Source organism: Apteryx rowi, unplaced genomic scaffold (genome assembly GCF_003343035.1).
Source record: "Apteryx rowi isolate R43461 unplaced genomic scaffold, aptRow1 scaffold_382, whole genome shotgun sequence".
NCBI classification, from domain to species: domain Eukaryota; kingdom Metazoa; phylum Chordata; class Aves; order Apterygiformes; family Apterygidae; genus Apteryx; species Apteryx rowi.
Window position 1 is genome coordinate 271,652 of NW_020450330.1, and position 19,402 is coordinate 291,053.

At 37.6% G+C, this 19,402-nt stretch overlaps 1 long non-coding RNA gene across 1 annotated transcript; it reads right to left on the reverse strand.

Moving 5' to 3' along the window:
- Positions 1-544: 544 nt before the first annotated feature.
- Positions 545-18,950, reverse strand: LOC112970158. Its single transcript, XR_003254914.1, has 4 exons — positions 18,930-18,950; positions 17,364-17,440; positions 15,919-16,061; positions 545-1,624 (listed from the first exon to the last, which is right to left on the reverse strand). It is a non-coding gene; the product is annotated as an uncharacterized LOC112970158 (long non-coding RNA).
- Between the last annotated feature and the right edge of the window lie 452 nt (positions 18,951-19,402).

The window sequence follows — 19,402 nt, forward strand, 5'->3', positions numbered from 1 at the left end:
AAAACAAAAACTTTGAGGCTCAATCCTGAGGTGTTTATTAGCCAGGGAAGATGCAATTATTAACAAGTTAACAGGAAGCTCAAGTTATAATTATACAGAAAAGTCTAGTAATTACATCTTTGGAGACATAATTGGCCTAAAAATAATGGTGATATTTTAGCTGGAAGAAATGCTAAGTTGAAGCAGACAAATTAATTGTGGACCTACAGATGATTAGTTCTGAGAGACAGTAAATTTGAGTGCACCGTATAATGCGAGGTACCTGTATTATCAAAAGCCACTATAACACTGAATGAACAATTGCACAACAGTCTTCAGCAATAATTGATCAGTAAAATCCTCCAGAATTTGTCTGTGCTGTGGAAAAAAAGACTGACATCTGTTACAAAACCAAATCATTTCTCTTGGCTGTTTTTGTTTTAACTCATTGATTTCTATAACAGAGAGGATTTGACTTCTGTTCATGCACATTTCCTTAATTAGTTTAAAAAAAAAAAAAGGGTAACAACTGAGATGAGAAATCATTATTAGGAAGTAGCTGGAAACAAAAATTCTCATTACTGGCTTCCAGATCAAAACATTTTAGGCCTTCACAGGGAAACAACTCTTGTTCACATATAATCAATTGAAATAAAAAACTTAATCTTACTATTAAAACACTTATGTTTCCTTAATGCTACTGAGCTCTAGATTAAACAGGCAGAAGACAAGATGAGTATCCATCTCCAATCTTTGAATTAGAGAGTCAACTTCCTATTGCCCAGCCAGGCCACAGCGTCCAGCTTCCCAAGAGGGTTTTATCTCTTTATTCTTCTAAGAAAGGAAGAACATTTGTATTTAGAATTCTCCAGCCTTTACTGAATATTCTGTCTTCAACCCTCGATTCCCAGGAAAAAACATTTCAAATGGTGACTAAGAGGCTGTCAAACAGTCACTGCAGATTTTCTTCTTCCCAAGTCCTAACTGAATTTTCACTTTATTTTAGATCTTCTCAAGTCACAAGCAATGTGATTTTGAATTCACTCATATTTAACTTACACAAATGTTTAAAGAAGAGAAATGAACTTCACTCTATCATGAGCTCATGTTATGCTAATAGTCACAGAAAACTACTGTAACACATACAGTCAGTTTAAACTGGCCTTCATTTTCATCAAAATCAAAGCCTAACACTATACACTACTATAAAATAGAAAAACATACTCAGAATGATAAAGCTTCAAGTAACTAATAACATTGTTTACATTTAAGTAAACAGGTTTTCAGCAGAGTTCAGGTTTTCAGGCTTTTTCTCTGGGAAATTTAAAATTTTTACTGACATTTTTCAATCTTGTTGTTATAAAACTTGAAAAAAGGATTCCAGACGAGGCTGAGTAAAACAGGTTGGCAGTTTGGTTTGTTGAGGCGCAGAAGACCTTCTGTTCACGGGAATACTAACATTCTCCCGCATTCACTTGAATTACTGTGAGGCCTCACAGGCAAAGGGGACACGGGGCAGTTTGGCAACGAATGCAGTGGGCCATGGAAGGTGCCCTGTTGCGCGCCCAAGCGCAAAAATCATCCAACTCATCATCACCAGAACAGGCTCAGGCTGTGGAACACCTCAAAACAAAGTGTTTCAACTCTGGAACCGAAGAGAGAAAGTATCAGAATGAAGTATTTGAACACATTTCATCTGAGAGGTCCTGAAAACTTCTGCTCCATAAAAATACATTTCAGTTTCTTGTCCCAATCACAGAGAAAAGTAAATATCCAAGGAGAGAAATGCTGATTCTTTGGCCACGTCTGTTTATTCCAGACTGGCCATAGAAAACTCATATTTATTTAAAATCAACAGGTATCCGTTCCTTTCCCCTTGCTTTATTCCAATTTTAGTGGAAGCAGCTTTCTCCTCTTACTAATCAAGCCACAATAATAATTAGCATAAACTTTATGCTAATGCACAGATCTCATCTCCTAATTTATCTGCCTTGTAGATTCATTTCCAGTCAACATCCTTATAAAACCAAGGTTCTTATTTTGATGAGGCAAATGACAGCTGTATCAGCTTATTTCATTACATTAAAGTGCCAAAAGAATAACATAATACTTATTACTATTATAGTTTTTAACCAGCATTACAATCCCCTGATTTCATAAGTCATAGTTCTTGTACCATTACACGTTTTTCTTGAATGCTTACAAGTCTGATACCAGCTACTTGTTACACATTATTGCTTCTATTACTATAGCACTTTGTAGTAGTACTAATGCACCAGGAGTACACTATTCCTCTCCAGTCATTCTTAAGTTAAGATAAACATATCTTCTGCACCTATAACCTTGCTTCATAAGTTAACATTTTATTTTCTACAATTTTTTCTTACAACTCTAATGGTTCTTCATTGCTCTAAGCTGACATGAGAGAACACTGCATGCTACATCCGGGAAGAAGATTGCTTTGGTTTCATGATCAAACCACGGTGTGTTAACTAAACCTGAATCAGTTGAAGAAATAACTATTTTTTCTCTTAATACTCATATATTTGAATGTATGATTTCAATGGATAGTCCTTTTTCTTTTGAATCATGAATCCTGTGAGGGTCATTCCCCAAAGACGGCTGACATAGATTGTTAATAAAGCCAAATGTCACTAAAATAGACCTTTCTGATCAAATTGTTTTAAAAAAAATAGATTCCCATCATTGACTTTTATTCCACCAATGCCACATTTAGATGTTAACTTTTTAGAGCACAAAACAACATCCCTTTTATGCAACGAGTGCAGCTGTGGAAAGGTGCACCTTGCCATACTTTAAGCAACTTCATTGTTTTTGTAAAGCACAAGCCCTGCCTAAAGCTCTTAATATTTGCCCAGTTGGAAATTCCTAGACCAGAAAAGGCCAGAAAGCTTATTTTGAAAAAATTAAATTTCACTTTCTGGAGGTAAAGGGGTTTCCTACAAAATTATCTAAAGCCTATTAAAAAAGGACTATTGAAGCATTGAACCAAAGAAATTTAAGAGTTTCCCCTGCTTTCCCTCAGCTATCTTCATTTCTTTCAAGCTGCTTCACCATTCCGCACCGCCTATCTGTAGTTATTCTGAAATCTATCTGCAGGAAAAAAAATTACTATACAGTCCAAGAATAAAAAATAGTCTTCTCATATTACTGCTGATCATACAAGAAAGAAGGTCATCAAGGTGGAAGACAGGACGCATCTGTGAAACGACCTAGAACCAGCACTGCATGAAAATGGATTTGATTATTTTAGCACAATAAGTATAAAAAAAGTAATACAGATCAACTTTTGAGGAAGTGGCCTTGCTGGAACAAACAAGTGCAGGTCAAATACTCTACAGAGTGTATTTATACTGTTTAGTTTATTTTTCCCCTCAACAAAAAGTAAATATTTTATAAGGACAACAGAGCATTTCATAAAGCAAGCTAAATAAGAGGCCAAAAGAACTCTGTTCCTTTGAAATACCAAGATTTTTTCCTGCTTACTCACCACCCATAGCAATATTGTCAGGTACCTAGAAAATGTATGGCTTAAATAATATTAAATAGCTATAGAAAAAAAATAAAAGTTATCCCCTTTTTGAGCTGCTTCCAATTTTCTGCCCTCTCAACAGAAAGCTTACTTTCACCAAAGGAAAAGGAAAAAGGGAACCCATTCTTCCCATTGCATCCGGGTATCAGTTCTGCTAGGAATTCCAAGCAAGACAACTTTCCTACAGCCAGGAGGCATAGTTCCCCTCTTCTAGAAGAGGGGGTCATGTCTTTTCTTAGCGAAAGTTATCTTCCCCACCCAGAATGAGAATGCTTTAGTTCTTGCATAAAAAGAACGTCAAACGTTTTCATGCGGTTAAAAAGGACAGGACATTCACTTCACTTGGTGAAGTCCAAAGCCGAGATTATAATTCTTTGAGCTATAAACAAATACATAATGTCAGCCCAGAAACAACTTGGAGAAGCTGACCCAACTAATTACACAGCTAAAATAGAAACTGGTGAAAACACAAGTGAAATTAAATTAACTGGGCTGATCCCCCCCTTGCTGTTATTACCTGTAAGGTCACAACGCCTGAAATGGGAGAGGTGCTGTACAAACCCTTCCAAAGAGATGAGCCCCCTCGCTAAGACTGAGATAACAGCTTAAACGACAAGAACAAGAAGCAGAGGAGCAACGAGGCCATGGAGCACAGGCGCAGGTGGCCAAAGCACCGAGCTCGCTCTGCCTACCCTTGCACGGGCTAGATTTGCAACAAATAACTATATGCGAACGCTCCTGAGTCCAGGAATAGTCTTGCTGGATAAACTAGCAGCCCACGCAGGACTTATTATTTGAAGCACGGGACTGAAACACCATGGTCAGCCTGCCCTGGTGCAGAGACCCTGGCAGTCCCACCGCCGCGCCGGCGCAGGGGCAGAGAGGGGAGGCAGCCCTGCAGGACGCCTCACACGTGTCACTGCTAGGCACCACAGGAATTGCAAACAGCCACGTTGAGGCTCAGACCACGGTTTTTGGGAAGCACAAATGAAAACTTGTGATTACCTTTCTTCATTGCAAGGCTCTAGCTGTGGTGCTGACCGCCGGCCTCTCAATATATCTTTTTAAAATCTTTATCTCAGCTGCTTCTCACTGATTTGGGACACACAAAAACATCACCTAAGAAGAGCAGCAGATTTTTTTTTTCTTTGCCGTAATGAGCTTAACGCAGCTTTTCTGAATTTTGACAAAGCGAAGGAGCTTTCACAACAAGGTATGGTCTGGCCTATATTATTCCAGGCACCAGGGATGGATGATAGCATCTAACAGAGCGCCGAGTTTTGTACTGTCAAAGCAGGGAAATTGTCCAACAAAATTCCAATTAACCGAAATCGTGCCTGCTTTGACCTACATTTTTGTAGCTATATCCAGGCATTACTTGCTCTTAAAACCAAATTACTTTACAAATTTACTGGAACAACTGAACACATTATCTAAAATAGAAAGTGATGCTGTATTAATGTTATGCCAACTCAGACTCTCCTATACAAAGACCCTAAGGTGCTTTCTCACATTAATGAAGCCTCAGTTCTGCTGGGTGCTGTATTCAGTATGGCACTAGTTCTTCAAATTATTTATTTTATAGAATCACCAGCATCACTTAAATATAGCACTGAGTCTCAAGTTCCAGCACAAAGGGTTTAAAATTCAGGCTCTGACCCTGCAAGTTGATCTATGCAAGCAAATCCTGCCTCCCTTAAGGAACTCGTTACTGGGTGAAAACGAAGCACTTCTTCCTTCATTTCTGTGAGAGATCACTTTCAGAGATGTTTTCATTCGAAACTGGTAAATTCAGCCTGAGTTTGCAAGTAGTTTAGAGAAAGGCTAAAAGCAAGTATTGCTTTTGTTCAGAGTTTTCAGATCTTTTTTCCTTGTCTCTAATTTTTCTTCAAAACCATACTATTTGTTTTATGAACATCAACTACCATGCTTAAAAGTAAGGGAAAGAATCCGTCCTGTGAATGGGTTTGGGGTTAGCTGTAAACCTCCCAGACATAAGGATGCTGACTCTGTTCTGAAATAAAGAAAGTTTTTCAGCTTAAGTCAGTGACATTTTTCAAACATGAATGCTTAAAATTACCTCATTTCCACCCATGCTGTGTATTCTAAGCTGCTGGCTTCAGTAGGAGCAGCAGGTCTCGGTACTTTTAATTACTCCTAAACATGAAGGATTTGTTATGTCTAAATTCAGGTGCTCATATTTAAAAATACTGGTGCTTAATTTTAAAGAGCTTTGTTTTTCAAAGGCAAAACGACTAAAAGAAAAGCAATTATTTCACTAATTATTTAAAGAAATTGTTGTGACATTTGATTTTCACATAAGAAGAACAAATTGCAATATCCTCTGAAACAAGCAGGTTGGTTGCTAAGGCTGCACTCAAAATAGTAGGTTTTTTCAAGTTTCTTCCAAATTTATTTTCATCAAATGGCACAGAAATGGTATTTTGGCAATAAAATCATATCAAATGGCACATTCTACCAGTTTCACAGAAAAAGATATTTTGTTGGTTTTCACAAAAAATTGCTCCTTATTGAGCACAATTTTTAAGCAGAAAGATCAGATATAGATGTACCATTTTTAAGCAAAGAAATCTTGAAAAATGCTTTAAAATTAATAGCAACCAGATTTCAAACAGAAGTAAAATTAAAACTAAAGTCATTGCATCAGTTGCAGTCCTCTTGCCTATTCAGAGCGGAAAACAAGAAGTAATGTTGTTTTCCATTGTTGCTAGTGTAAAAAAAAAAAAAAAAATCTATGAAATGGTTATATTTTTATTCTCTTTTTGAAAATGCTGGGTTTTTAGATTTCTTTGAAACCACACTGCGAATTATAATAAGCAGCAAGACGACAGAGCTCAGCGTTTTCCAGCTAATTTTATTCTGCTTAAAGCATCTCTGCTGTCAGCAGGAGTAAAATTTACTGCCACAGAAAAGCAGGGAAAAGTCAAATACGCTCTTCTAAAGTACAACATAAGCTGCATATAAATGAGACCACACCTGCAAAGGCCTCTCTCGTGCTATTTGTTAACGCAGGGGTCAAACACCCCTGTCAGACACCCACAAAAACCAGGGTGGAAATGGAGCGCTCCTTATCATCCCTTTGTTCAGCAAGAAAAGAGAGAAAAAAAAGAAAGGCAGAAAAAAAMCCCTGACTTGGTAAACAGAAATTCTTATACTCGGTATTCACAAATAAAGCTAGTTACCCTAGCAACTGCCACATCACATGGGGCTCAGTTTGCCTCTGGGCTCCACAGCTTATTACAGAAACTTCCTAGCTTTTGATCTCGAGAAATAGTTTACATTTACATACCACAGACACATAGACATACAAGAGGATTAATACCTATGCAAGGAGCATATATATGTTTTCAAGTAACGCTTTGTGTACTTTCTAACGTTCCTACCTAGTTTTGAAACCATCTTTGAGGGCTGATTGCATAATTTGTTAACTCTGAATTTAAGATTAAATTAGCACTCTGTTGATGCACAGAAAATAGCACTAATTGAGACCATTAGGGTAACGGAAAAGCAAGAATTCCAAATAARCTGTGGGAGTAACATGTACAGAGCTATCTCAGAGTGCAAGAAGTAAAACTGAAATAATTTATCTACAAGTCCTTCCTTTCTCCCTTCCAATAACTCCATTTAATTACTGTGAGAAATAAAGTTTTCAGGCTGTAAAACCAATATTTTTCCAATATCATTCAAAAAACCACCCCCATTAACTTATAATTTGGTTATTATTAAGCTTACTGTACAGGATACTTCATTTATTTATACAGCAACAGCTAGGATTATACAGATGCAACTTTATGGCCCTCTTCTCTACCTCTGCCCATTAAAGCACAATTTTAAATGTGATATAGATCTTAACTACATGAAACAAAACAGCTTTGAAAAAACCTACTCTTACTGATCTCCCTTCATCCATTTCTGCATTGTCTTTCTTTTCATTCGCTACAGATGCATTGAAAAGTACTTTGAAACAGGAACTTACATTATCTCACATTTTTACGTACGTTCAGCAACTTCTTACCTATATATGCTGTACAGGAGTATGAAGTACCAATACCCTTCATCTAGATATAACCTCATTGCAGCAGCTAATGAAACCAAAAGCAGAGCAATTAAATAACCTGCAAAAATAATTTACACTTGGCACTAAACTTGAAACATTYATAAAATCTGCTAACCGCTTAATAAGGTACATAGCATGCACAGGATCTACACTGAAATTAAACAAAACAGTGACAAGCTTAGTTGAAATCCCTAACACTACACTCACAGAATAAAGAATACGTAATCTAAATACAGATTTGAATAAATGCAAAGTATATTTCAATTTCAGTTGGCTTTTTATTCAATGCAATTGCATGCTTCAGTATTAATGCATTTTTTCTGTGTTAAGGATAACATAATTAATAGTTATAATTTTATTTCCTGACATGTAAAAAACACTTGAGTAGTTAATATATACTTACAGTCCAATATTAATGAAAATCCACTAACGTAATCTGAGCTTTGTTACACACAGAAAGAATTTTTCTGAACTTATCTCATAGACTGTTTCCAAATTCTTCCTTCAGTGGTTTAATATCAACCCCAAAATAGTACTAAAACAAAGGAAAGGCCACCTGGCAAAACAAGGTGCTATATTCTATAATGATCACTCACTCTCTAAAAATGTGCGTGCACACATCTGAAGAGTATAAAGCTCTCTTCTAACACAACCATTTCCTTTTTTAGATAGTAAATAAACAGAAAATTCCAGCATTTCAGTACTGGAGCAGAATATTTTAGTGTGTCAACCTAGTCATGGAGTCCCAGTGCTTGGAGGGAGAGAGGCGGAAAAGGAGAGGGTGCTCCAAAGTGCCGTCAGCTCCTGTATGAGCCTGCAGTGCCCTGCCTAGCGCCGAGGGAGTTTTGGATGGCGCACTGAGACACTCGCAGAGTGGGCAGTGTAGAGTTGCAAGGCAAAATAAAACAATTCCTTGTATCTGGCAAATCAGCTGGTTTTAATTCTTTTTTCTCCCTAATGGTCCCATGCAGCAAGGATTAAATAACAAAAATAAGGCATGAGAGTTTTTAAGGACTTCAAAGCTGAGTCAAATGCCAAACAAGGAGTCAGGACTGAAACGCGGCAGGACACCCGCTGGCCACAGCAGCCGCGCTGTTGGGACGAGGAGTTCGTGGTTCCCCGTGACGCTGCCGAAGGCCACGGTCGCCCGGATGGGGCAGCTGGTGGCTTCCCGCAAGAAGGGCCCTGTTGTCCCCCYGGCCGCGCAGGAGCCCTCCTCTCGCCCCCTGAGCTCTGCCTCTGGCTGTATTCTACTGCGAGTCACTCAAGCCACTGAAATAGCGGGAAAAAGATCCAGTTCATTCGCTGGATCTGTTTTAAGCCATCCTAGCAAGTCAACAGACCATATTGGGTCTAACAGTGTGAGAGCTATCACCAAGTGAGTGGCAGGGACATCTGACCAAGAGATGGAGGGGGCAGTGAGCTAAGGTTTGGATTCATGAGACATACTAACCAAAACAAATAACAAAATTCTGATTTTTTTGTAGTTTTGGTAACCTAGAACAGCACTTTTCTGTTCTAAGAAGTTGTTTAAAACAAAACAAAACAAAAAAATAACAACACCTTGTGAAATATTACAGTTAGAAACTCAGGTTCTGGTTTTCACTTATACTTACTCAGCCCACAATTTAAGCTGGCACAAAATACACTTTGAAAGTGTATTTCTTGAGTGAAATATTGTTTAAAATAAACCGGCCCCTCTGAAGTAACCAGAATATGAGTCTGGAAATAAACATTACATGAGAACTAGCCAGAAGACAGAGTGTTACCTCTCAAACCTTGCCCTTAACTCTGTGCTGTACAAGCAGTCTTAATACAATAGGAACAGGAAATCTGTGTGGGTGCGCGCGAGAGAGGGAAATGCGCCTCTAGCCATTTAGCATGCGGGCTGCACTGCTACGCAGCAAACGCTTGCCTGCATCCTGCCCAACGCGAGCAATGAATCCAAGAGAAGCATTTAAGTAAACCAGCCCACGTTTAGTCCTGTGCTCAGTCTACGGCTGCAGCTTAGCACTTGAAAACGACAGCAGACCCCTAATGCAGTCCTGCGTCTTGCCAAGAAAACACTAAACCCTAAGACTTGGCACCGCTGTCTGATGAAGTCCTTGCAACTGTTTCAACTTTCCAATTATAAAAAATGTTTCTGTTTTAATCAAAATAAAACCAGAGATTCCAATTCAAGAAAGCATTTAAAAAATCTATGCTTAAATACACCCAGTGACAATGACGTGAAATAAGAGGGCATAAAGGCACAAGAGCTGAACAAGCTGTAGTTCAACCAGAAGTTATAGATCTGATACAGGTATTACTGAATTATATGTTAAGCTCAGACTGGACACTATAGTGGTCTCTCACAGCATAAAATCTTTCCGTCTGAGAATTGGGAAAAGGCCAAACATTCTTAAAAGTGGACTTGCTAGACTTGTCCTCAGAGCAATGGCTCTGCAATAGTAGACTTCAGCCATTTCTCACATCTTCATAAAAGTGTTCTCCTTTTTAGACTCATCCAGCTGGTTTCTGATATACGTCTTGCTTATTCTTTACATTTCAGGGAAACAAAAAAAATTAGTTTTTCAAAGCTTTACTATAGGCTTTGCTCTCAACTAGATCTGTAAAAAAGCCCATGTTTACGCTTAGCAGCCAAGTCGCATATATATTTCATGGATAGCTACTGAAAAAAGYATGTTTGTAAAAAATACAGCTCAGAGCAGTCATATTTGGCTCAAAGTTTCCAGTGTTAATTACTTTTGGACTGATAACAAAACAAGAAGAATTGCAGTATAGGAGAGAAAATCTAATTGGGAAAAGAAGAAAGAGAAGAATGTACAAATTCAATCTTCACTGGAAAGCTTTACCCACTCAAGGGTAAAACCAATATAAAAATATTTTCGTCTGAAAAAACATCTTTAAAGACAGGCAAGAACTTTATAAACTAAATTATGGCTCTACATTCAACAGGGCTGCTTGCATTGCTTAAGATGTTTCRCCCAATGTGTATAATAATTATTAATTGCTGACTCTAAAATATTTTCTGTACCCTCTTCCATTTTCAGTACTCAAGGCAGTAAGTGCAAATAAAACTTTTGGGAATTCAAAAATAATTTGACTTGACATGAGGCAGCAGGTACAGAAGAAGGTTTATTTGCCGTTTTCCATCATAACCTAAAAAGAGATTGCATATGACACATTAATAATTACCTATGTTTCTCATCAACTGTTATCATATCATTACTAACATGCATGAGGGTGACAACTAGATTTCTCTGTACATGAAAACTGCCAAAATATAGCTCATTTGGGCCATTTGTTCTTAAAGCCATCTCATACCCGAGTTTACTTTTGGTTTAAAAAATAAATAAATAAACAAACAAACAAATCAGGATTGCTTCCAGTTTCCCCCACCAAGAAAGCTGCGCTCCACTACACGTTTCTTCTGAAGGGCAGGCTCCAAACCCCAGCAGGCCTCCAAGACCTCCCTCCCTTTCTGAGGTAAACTTCTGTGCTCTATTTTGCTCTAGGGCCACATGCCCTATAATAAAAGCATATACACGGCATACATATAATAAAAGCAAATAACACCRTGATGCCCTAAAAATTCCCATTCGTCTAGAAAGAATTCTAGACTTCCCTGCTGGAAAGAATTTGTTGTGTGTGGGAACGTCCCCAACATGTTCAGTGGTGAAAACCGGCACAAAGAATTCATTGAGCTTCTCTGCCAGGGTCTTATCACCCGGGTGCCCCTTCGACACCTTTTTCTCACACAGTCTCACTGATCCCCTAGGCGACTTTCTACTTTTGATGCATTTAAAGAAATTTTAACTATCAGCTCAAGCATCCTTAGTAAAGTGATCTTTTTAGCCATCTTACACATTTGATTAATTCGTGATATTGGGCTGCCTTGCCCTCTTCATACAGGCAGGCTTTTCATTTCTTAAATGTCAACCTTTCCCCTACGATAGCCTCCTTCAGTCTCCTAATGAGTCATGCATGGTTTTATTGGACTTTGTTTTCTTTTTGAAATGTGGCAGAGTTTACCTGGGCAAATAAACTTTTCTTCATTTTTTCCAGGTTGCTTGTAAGCTTCTTGCTTTTTGGACTGCCTCATTCTTACATAATTAAATATCTGCATGCTGGATTTATCTGATGTGCTCTCTCCTACTACAGTTGTAAACTCAACTGTATTGCGATTCCTACTACAGAGGGCTCCCAGTAATACCCCCTGAGCTAGGTCCTGGGCCACGCTGAGGACTAACTGCAGAACAGCATTTTCCCCTGTACATGCCAGGAATAGTTGTGCTAGAGAGCAGTCATTCAAAAAAATTCTCTCTACGGTTAACATACATTTTAACACAGAAAATCTTCTTCAGCTGTAGCAACCTTCATTTAGTTATGGTTCATGCTAGCAGTGGCCATAGAATTAAAAAAGGTAGCTTTTTCTTATTTTTCCAACTTCAGGATTAAGTTTGCATTTGATAGTGGGCATTAATCTCGTAGACAGTTTATAGCATCCTGGTGATGTCATCTTATCTGGGTGATTAAGGACAGATTTAGTCTTCCAATCAGACAAAACATTCAGTCTCAACAGGAGCTTTAATCAGAACGATTACTTGCTGTGTTGAAATTGCCCCAGTGAACATCGCATTGCTGACCTTCCCTTTGCAGGAAATTTAAGCTTCTCTCAATTGAAGAGTCAGGATTACTGCCATTTCACCCCAGATCAGGATTAAAAACAGACTTTCCAGATCAATGATACAAGAAAATTTCTCATTTGCACAAGTAGTGTAAACTGGAATACTGCAGATAACTGAGGGGGGACAAAAAAAAAAGTAGGTATCTTTAAAAGCTACCTGGGGTACATCCTGTTGACCCTCTGGTCATTGCTCTCTCCCCCATGGTTAACCAGCTATACAATTATTGCATCTTTCACTGGCAGCATTTTTATAAATTAGTATTAAGCATTAACTGATGTTGAACTAAGGTTTCTGCCTTCTTCCCACAGCTCACTGAAATAAAAAAGAAAAGCCCCAAGCACCCAAAGAATGATTTCCCCCGTGACAGGAAAGCCTCAGCTAAGAACATTTTTCAAACATACAAGCCAAGTCAGATTTTTCTCCCGAAAATTGCTCACTTGAGGGACTCTTACTGTTCCAAAAACATCTCTTCTGGCTGAAGCTCTCCTAAATTAATCAATGGAACCTCCACAAAGTAGGAAATGAGGAAACATGCAGCTGGTAGAAGGACTGACATCAGAATAGAGGGATATAGCTTTGTTTCTGTGAAGTCTAGCTCCTGTATCATTAAAGCCAATGGTCATTTTCCCATTGATTTGAAAGTAAGGCCAAACCATARATGATGGCATGTTCCCTACTTGGATACTAATTTAAAAAAAACTTTTCTTTCCAGGGCCAGATAAAAAAAGGTCACTGATAATTGTAATAGCAATTACAATACTGGTAACATCTTGGATTCAAAACTACTTTAGAAGTATCAAAATGTTAATAATCACTACATCTTTCTGAATTCCATCATTTTCTTTCAAAAGAGGTCAGCAGYTGTATAAGCAGCAACACAACTGTTTATAAGCAGAAAAATGCAGAATATCAGAGAGAAGCTTCAGAGAGAATTAAAGCAGAAAGTAGACAACTGAAGGTTGTCAGATCTCAATTTTATCACAAATCTTGTGCTTTTTGGCATTTGGTGATATTTGATGAAATGTATATTATATTTTAAGAATACAAATAAGAATATAAAAATCTAAATTCTTTTTAGTTTAAAAAAATTATAGATTTGAGATGACAGGAGAAGAGTGAAAAATACCAAGTGTATCACTGAGCTTCTAAAGTTGGAAGGCAAATAAAAACATTCAAATATAGTAAAAATAAGACTTACATATCAATTTTTTTATAATGGTTTGAGCTGACTATTCAGGTTTCCTTGTACAGTTTCTAACTGAGCTACATAATCAAGAACAACACCTGTCATCTGCTAGAATATGGCATAAAGACTCCAGTGAACCCACCTTTTCCTTTGGTTTGCTAGTGGCAGTTTAAGTCCCAACATCACCTTTCAAGAGCTTAACTTCCCCACTGATTTTAAGGAGAGCAGCTGCTTGCTTCACCATCAACACTACTGCCTACAAGACCTAGGCCTTCTCTGGAAGCCCAGAGTGAGTAAGAATTTGTTTAAATTTATAAAATAAGCTTAAGAAGGAATAGATTCAGGGCTCTGGATTTCCCATATTTTTCATCCCATTACAATTTTAAATATTCATACTGCAAAGTTACCTTCCAATGTAAAGCATCCTAAAATTCACACCTCTGAGCAGTTATAAATCCTATAATTCACCATGAGAATTCCTCAGTCTTTTTTTGCTCCTTTCCTTTCACAGATAGCCATTTAGCCTTTGAAGATGTTTTGAAGAAGGCTATTTTTAGTTCAGGCTTATAGCTGCTGAAGTGCCCCAGGTATCATCAGACTGATGGAAAAACTACCTTGAGATGCTTGTGTGCAATAATTGATCTAATTGACGAGAACTGAGTAATCCAGGCTTCTAACAACCCTTCTGAAATGTTTAATCACGTATTCGTGTTTATGAAACACAGCTCTAAAACATGACTGTGTGTCACAGAATTTATAGATATTGTCTTTTTATAGATCATCTTGTCCCACCTATATTTTCTGGAGYGATGAATGATTTCTTTTTTGCGTGTGCAGTTCTACTTTAAAATAATTAAATCAATGGGACTGCCACCACTTACTTGAAGCTTTATCTAGCAATTTAACAGATATCACAATCGGCATTTCTTCCTCTGATACCAAACTTTTTTTCCAACCATCTCTGAATCAAAACTAATTCTGAAATGATATCAGCTGAACAATGAACGGCTGATAAAAATTAAAGAGAATTAAATTTTATATAAAATATTAATATAGACAGATAGAAATCTTGCACTGACTCAGTTGCTTGGAGCTGTAGTTATTCTGGATATCTTCTGATTTTCCTTCATAAATATTGTAAGATGTTTGTCTCAATTAACATCAGAAACATTAAATCATTTAGCTAAGGCAGAAAAATAAATCTTACTTATACTGCACTCTTCTCCCCACTCTGTATCACTCACTCAGCTAAAAATCTTGGGGCTCTGCCACTAGATATGCTAGTGCACTATGATATTATCTCTCCCTCTCTCTAGTTTCATCCATTTGCAGACTATAATTCACACAGTGAAGCTCTACACTGCAATATTTTTGGCCAGAAATAGAATGCTAAAAGCATCTCTGTAGCTAACACTTTTGTTCAACATTTTTTGAGAGTTTTGAAAAATAGGTTAATGCAAAGCTCTACAGCAAATCATGCCCTGCTCAGTTTTTCATAAAGAGTTCAAGCTGTTAATGCTATTTTCAAAGTTCTTGCATATTTTAGCACTCAGGTCTCCACGACCTTCATAGAAATAACAGGTCATCAGCAGCTGAAGCAGGCAAGAGTCTAGCGAAAATGAAATTGGGCAATAATTTTACCACACATYATATTTGATATTTATGCTGGAATACAGAAAGAAGCTTGAAGCCTTTTTTTTAAAACTGAAAATAATAATAAAGTAACATTACAGTATAAAAATTCCTTCTTGCTCAGGTAGCTTCCTACATTTGGTTTTGTCAAAGAATACCATGAAATTGTACCAAATGCCTATTGTCACTGTGTAGAGCTGCAGGATACCACAGAAACACTGGGGGATTTGCATTCAGTACTTATTTGAATGTCATGAAGTATTAAGCTTATTATTTTATTCCCCCAGAACTTTCTTTTTTCTTCTAAGCTTATAAGTATGCAAACTTACACACATAGCCTTAAGCTCCTCTTTTCTACCTTCTCTGCAGCCCAGCTCCAATTAGAGCATTTTGCTAAAACATCCCACCATCCTCCTTAATCACCCAGAGATACCTAACAATTGTTTTCTAGACACATTTGAGATCAGCACACTCCTAACCCTCTCTTCCATGTCTTTGCTTCTTTTGACACTGAAACCATACATTATTTCATTCTTCCTACTCTTGCAGTACTGCCCCTCTGAGGTTTTCTTTTTATTTCTTCAGCCTTCCTCCTGATATATTCTGGTGGATTCTCCTTTCTGCCCTCCCACCCTTTCTTTCCCACACAGAAAAAGAAAGCACTGTGCAGAGCTCACCATCTTTGTCCTCCCCCTCTTTTCACTCCAGACTAATTCTTCAATAAGTAACATCAAGCATATGTAAATTTATACAACTATCTCCTAAAAATGGACCAAATGCGATCAGTTAATTTCCTTACCTTTCGTCTTCAATGAAGTCAGCTGATTCTGGATTTTTTCTCCACAGACAGACGGTCTTCTTTCCTGAGGTCTTCTAATGTGGCCTACATAATTCTTCTGTAGGGTTGCCTTGATGCCATTCTCTACTGCCAAACTACTAAAGCTAAGAGTAAATTAAGAAGGATGTAAAACAGACTGGATTTTGAAACATCAGGTGAGTGTTCTCTTCCTCAAGCCATCCCATAAAAATGCCCAAGATAAGAAGGTTTAGGACTTCCACTAATGCAGCAGAAGAAATGAATCTTAACCAGACATTCATAAGCAGTCAAATGAAACAACCAAAGGCAATTTCTGATGGGCAGTGTCATTGAGAATGGTCCTTGTGTTCTACATGGAAAAACTAAGGTGATTATTGATTGATTGAAGTCATCACCTTGAGGCAAGGAAAAATAGCCAAAGAATTGCTTGATTGTTATTTTTGGGACGCAAGACAGATTTTTATGAATCTGTAATGCTTCATAGGTCAGTTACAGACATCTCATAATTCAACCTACACYTCCTAGTCTACTCCCTTGGTGAGAGTCAGAGGAAAAACACCTACAAAAGTAGCTCACAGGAGTCACAGAAATATTCCTATACTTACACAGCATATATATTTAACAACAATACCTAGATTTTTCATGATAAGAAACAAGTACTTTAGACAACTAGCAATTCCCCCTGCTCCTTCCAAATAAGGAAGTTTTCCATATTCTAGTCCTGAATATACAGCTTGATTCTACCCAAGAGTCCCTATGATGTAAAGAGGGAACAACAACAAAAAAAGATTCACAGGCAGAATCACTGGGGGGAAAAAACATAACCCATCTGAAGGTTCTCAAGGATTTAGAAAGTTGGAATGAACCTCAGGCTAAAAACCGTGATGTGATACAGACAAAAGTCAATGATGCAAACACATTATTAAATGTGTTGTTCTGAGGATCCATATATCAGATATGTGTTTTTGCCATTCTGTTATAGTGCTCAGTGTAATCACCCATCATGGAAACTGATGACCCAATTAACAGACCAAATCACTTGAAATCCACTCATGCAAACACTGTCAATCCCCCCAAAAGGTCATCAATAAAACCATATTTCTGAACTGCTCAGACTACATGCAAAGAAACATGCATGTAGTTTTATTTTTGGATGCCATTTTTTAGACTTTCTTTAAAGTTATTAGCATTGCAATAACTCAACTTGCAATCTTAGATCTGCATTTTTCCTACAATAGCTGAATTTACTACTCAATTACATTTCTGTAATGTAGCTCTACTTTAAGATTAGTCTTCCTCTCAAAGGAATTTTTCTAGTTTTTTGTGCTTATATTCTCACTGAAGCTCATTTTTGCTCATTTGTTTTTAGAATATATACCTCTTTAAAATTAAGTTTAACATTAAAAGTTTACTTTACCCAGACCAACCTTCCAAGCAGGCAGAGTTTAAAATTTGATCATGCTGTTCATTTTCTGTTTCAGATTCTCTGGTACTATTGAAAGACCTGGAAACAAGAGTGATGCTATCTATTAACAATTGTTTGCTTAGGAAGTATTAGCTACAATATTGACCTTCATACTACAGAGACCCCATTTGATTCATAAAACTTAACACTGGTTTGTCACTGACCTTAAGACTTTTTTTTTTTTTTTTTAACTGCATCCTGTTTCTTACCAAATGAAAACCCACTTTACGACCCACTTAGGTTTTCCCAGACCATACTTTTGCGCTCTGGGTAGCTTTCTCATCTCTTCAAAAGCCAGTTACACAACCTGACACAACCTAGCTTTCCTGAAACTGACCTGTTTTTAATCAGCTCACATTCCTCCAGATATTGTGGATTTTGGAAGTCTTTTTTATGCAGCTTACGGCCTTTCTGCTCTTTCCTTGTAAGTCTTCTTAAAGATTAAATTTGCCCTCTTCTATTCTATATTTGCCCACAAAACAACAAAGTTATTTAAGTTCCAAGCACTGAACCACTCAGAACCTTCCTCCATCTCCAGACAGTAACACCTACATTTTGAGCCATTAAGTAATAACCTTTCTCCACTCACTCCTCTGTTCTTCGCAAAAGAAAAAATGTTTAAAGAGCAGCTTTAGAAATGGTTTTAAAAGTTTGGCTGTTACATGTTCTGCTATACAGTCTAGTAGCCCAATCGGCAATTTAACAGTCCCACTACAGTAAACATGCTCAGCAAGAGAGATCATCACRCAGGAAAATTGACCAAGTATGAGCCAGTACAATGGATGGACAGAGAGAAGGTAAAGGGAACTGTAAGGTAAAATAAGTAGTGCATAGGGTTGTAAATACAAGCCATAAACACAATGGACAAGGAGTAGCTACAGATGTATACTTAAAACGAAAAGAAAGAAGCCACTGAAATAAAGAATGGATTTAATGCCTATCAATTTTGGTATATTGCAAAAAAATGCCATCCGTTTCACCAAATTTAAGACTTGGCTGAGTATCCCAGCCATTGGTACTTAATTACAAATCTGCTTTGGTGGTAATGGTCTGTCAAACAGCAGATTTGTGTTACTTCCTTGTATTGCTTCTACCTTCACTCTTTTAATCCTCTGGAAGATACCTAGAGCTCACAGGGATAGCTCGTTTTCCTCAAAGCATTTTTTTTTTAAAGTATTAAGAGAAGAGTTAGAAAATGGTGTTCCTGATATCTACTGAAGAGCTCACCTTGAGAAGCCAGTACTGCTCACATTCAATTTCATTTTAGTAGTCTAAAGAACCATCTCGCCTTTTATTTTAATAGATTAGTTTAATGGCAGACATTATAATCAGCAAAAATAAGACAAGATCAAAAGCCTTCATTTGGCTGAGATTTTGCTTCTTCTAGAGGTAAATACAGGAAATAACCTTATGGGTTTAAGAGTTCTGATTAAGAACATTACAAACCCGGCTTTCAAAACGTCAGGTTCTTGAATGATTATGTACTATGAGAACTGCAAGTGTAAATCAGTTAAACAAGGAATATTACCACAGAATCACAGAGTGGTTGAGGTTGGAAGGGACCTCCGGAGATCATCTAGTCCAACCCTCCTGCTCAAGCAGGGTCACCTAGAGCACGTTGCACAGGATCGCGTCCAGGCGGGTTTTGAATATCTCCAGAGAAGGAGACTCCACAGCCTCTTTGGGCAACCTGTTCCAGGGCTCTGTCATCCACCACGTGTAAGCACCTTCACAAGCAAGACACCAGACAGAGAAATGCACTAGCAAATATTTCCATGTTTGAACTTGGCAAAACAGCCACCAGCCTCTCTATACATGTAGCTCTACAAGTAGTGCACAGRACCACAGTAACAATATGCACAAAACATACTAACAATTGTATGTCTGAGGAAATCAAACAACAGGAGAAGTATCTAAGTATCTAAATATTTCATAGAAGTCTGACATTCCCACTCTGGAGTTGCATTTTTTAGTGTCCTCATTCTCCTACACAGCAAAAGA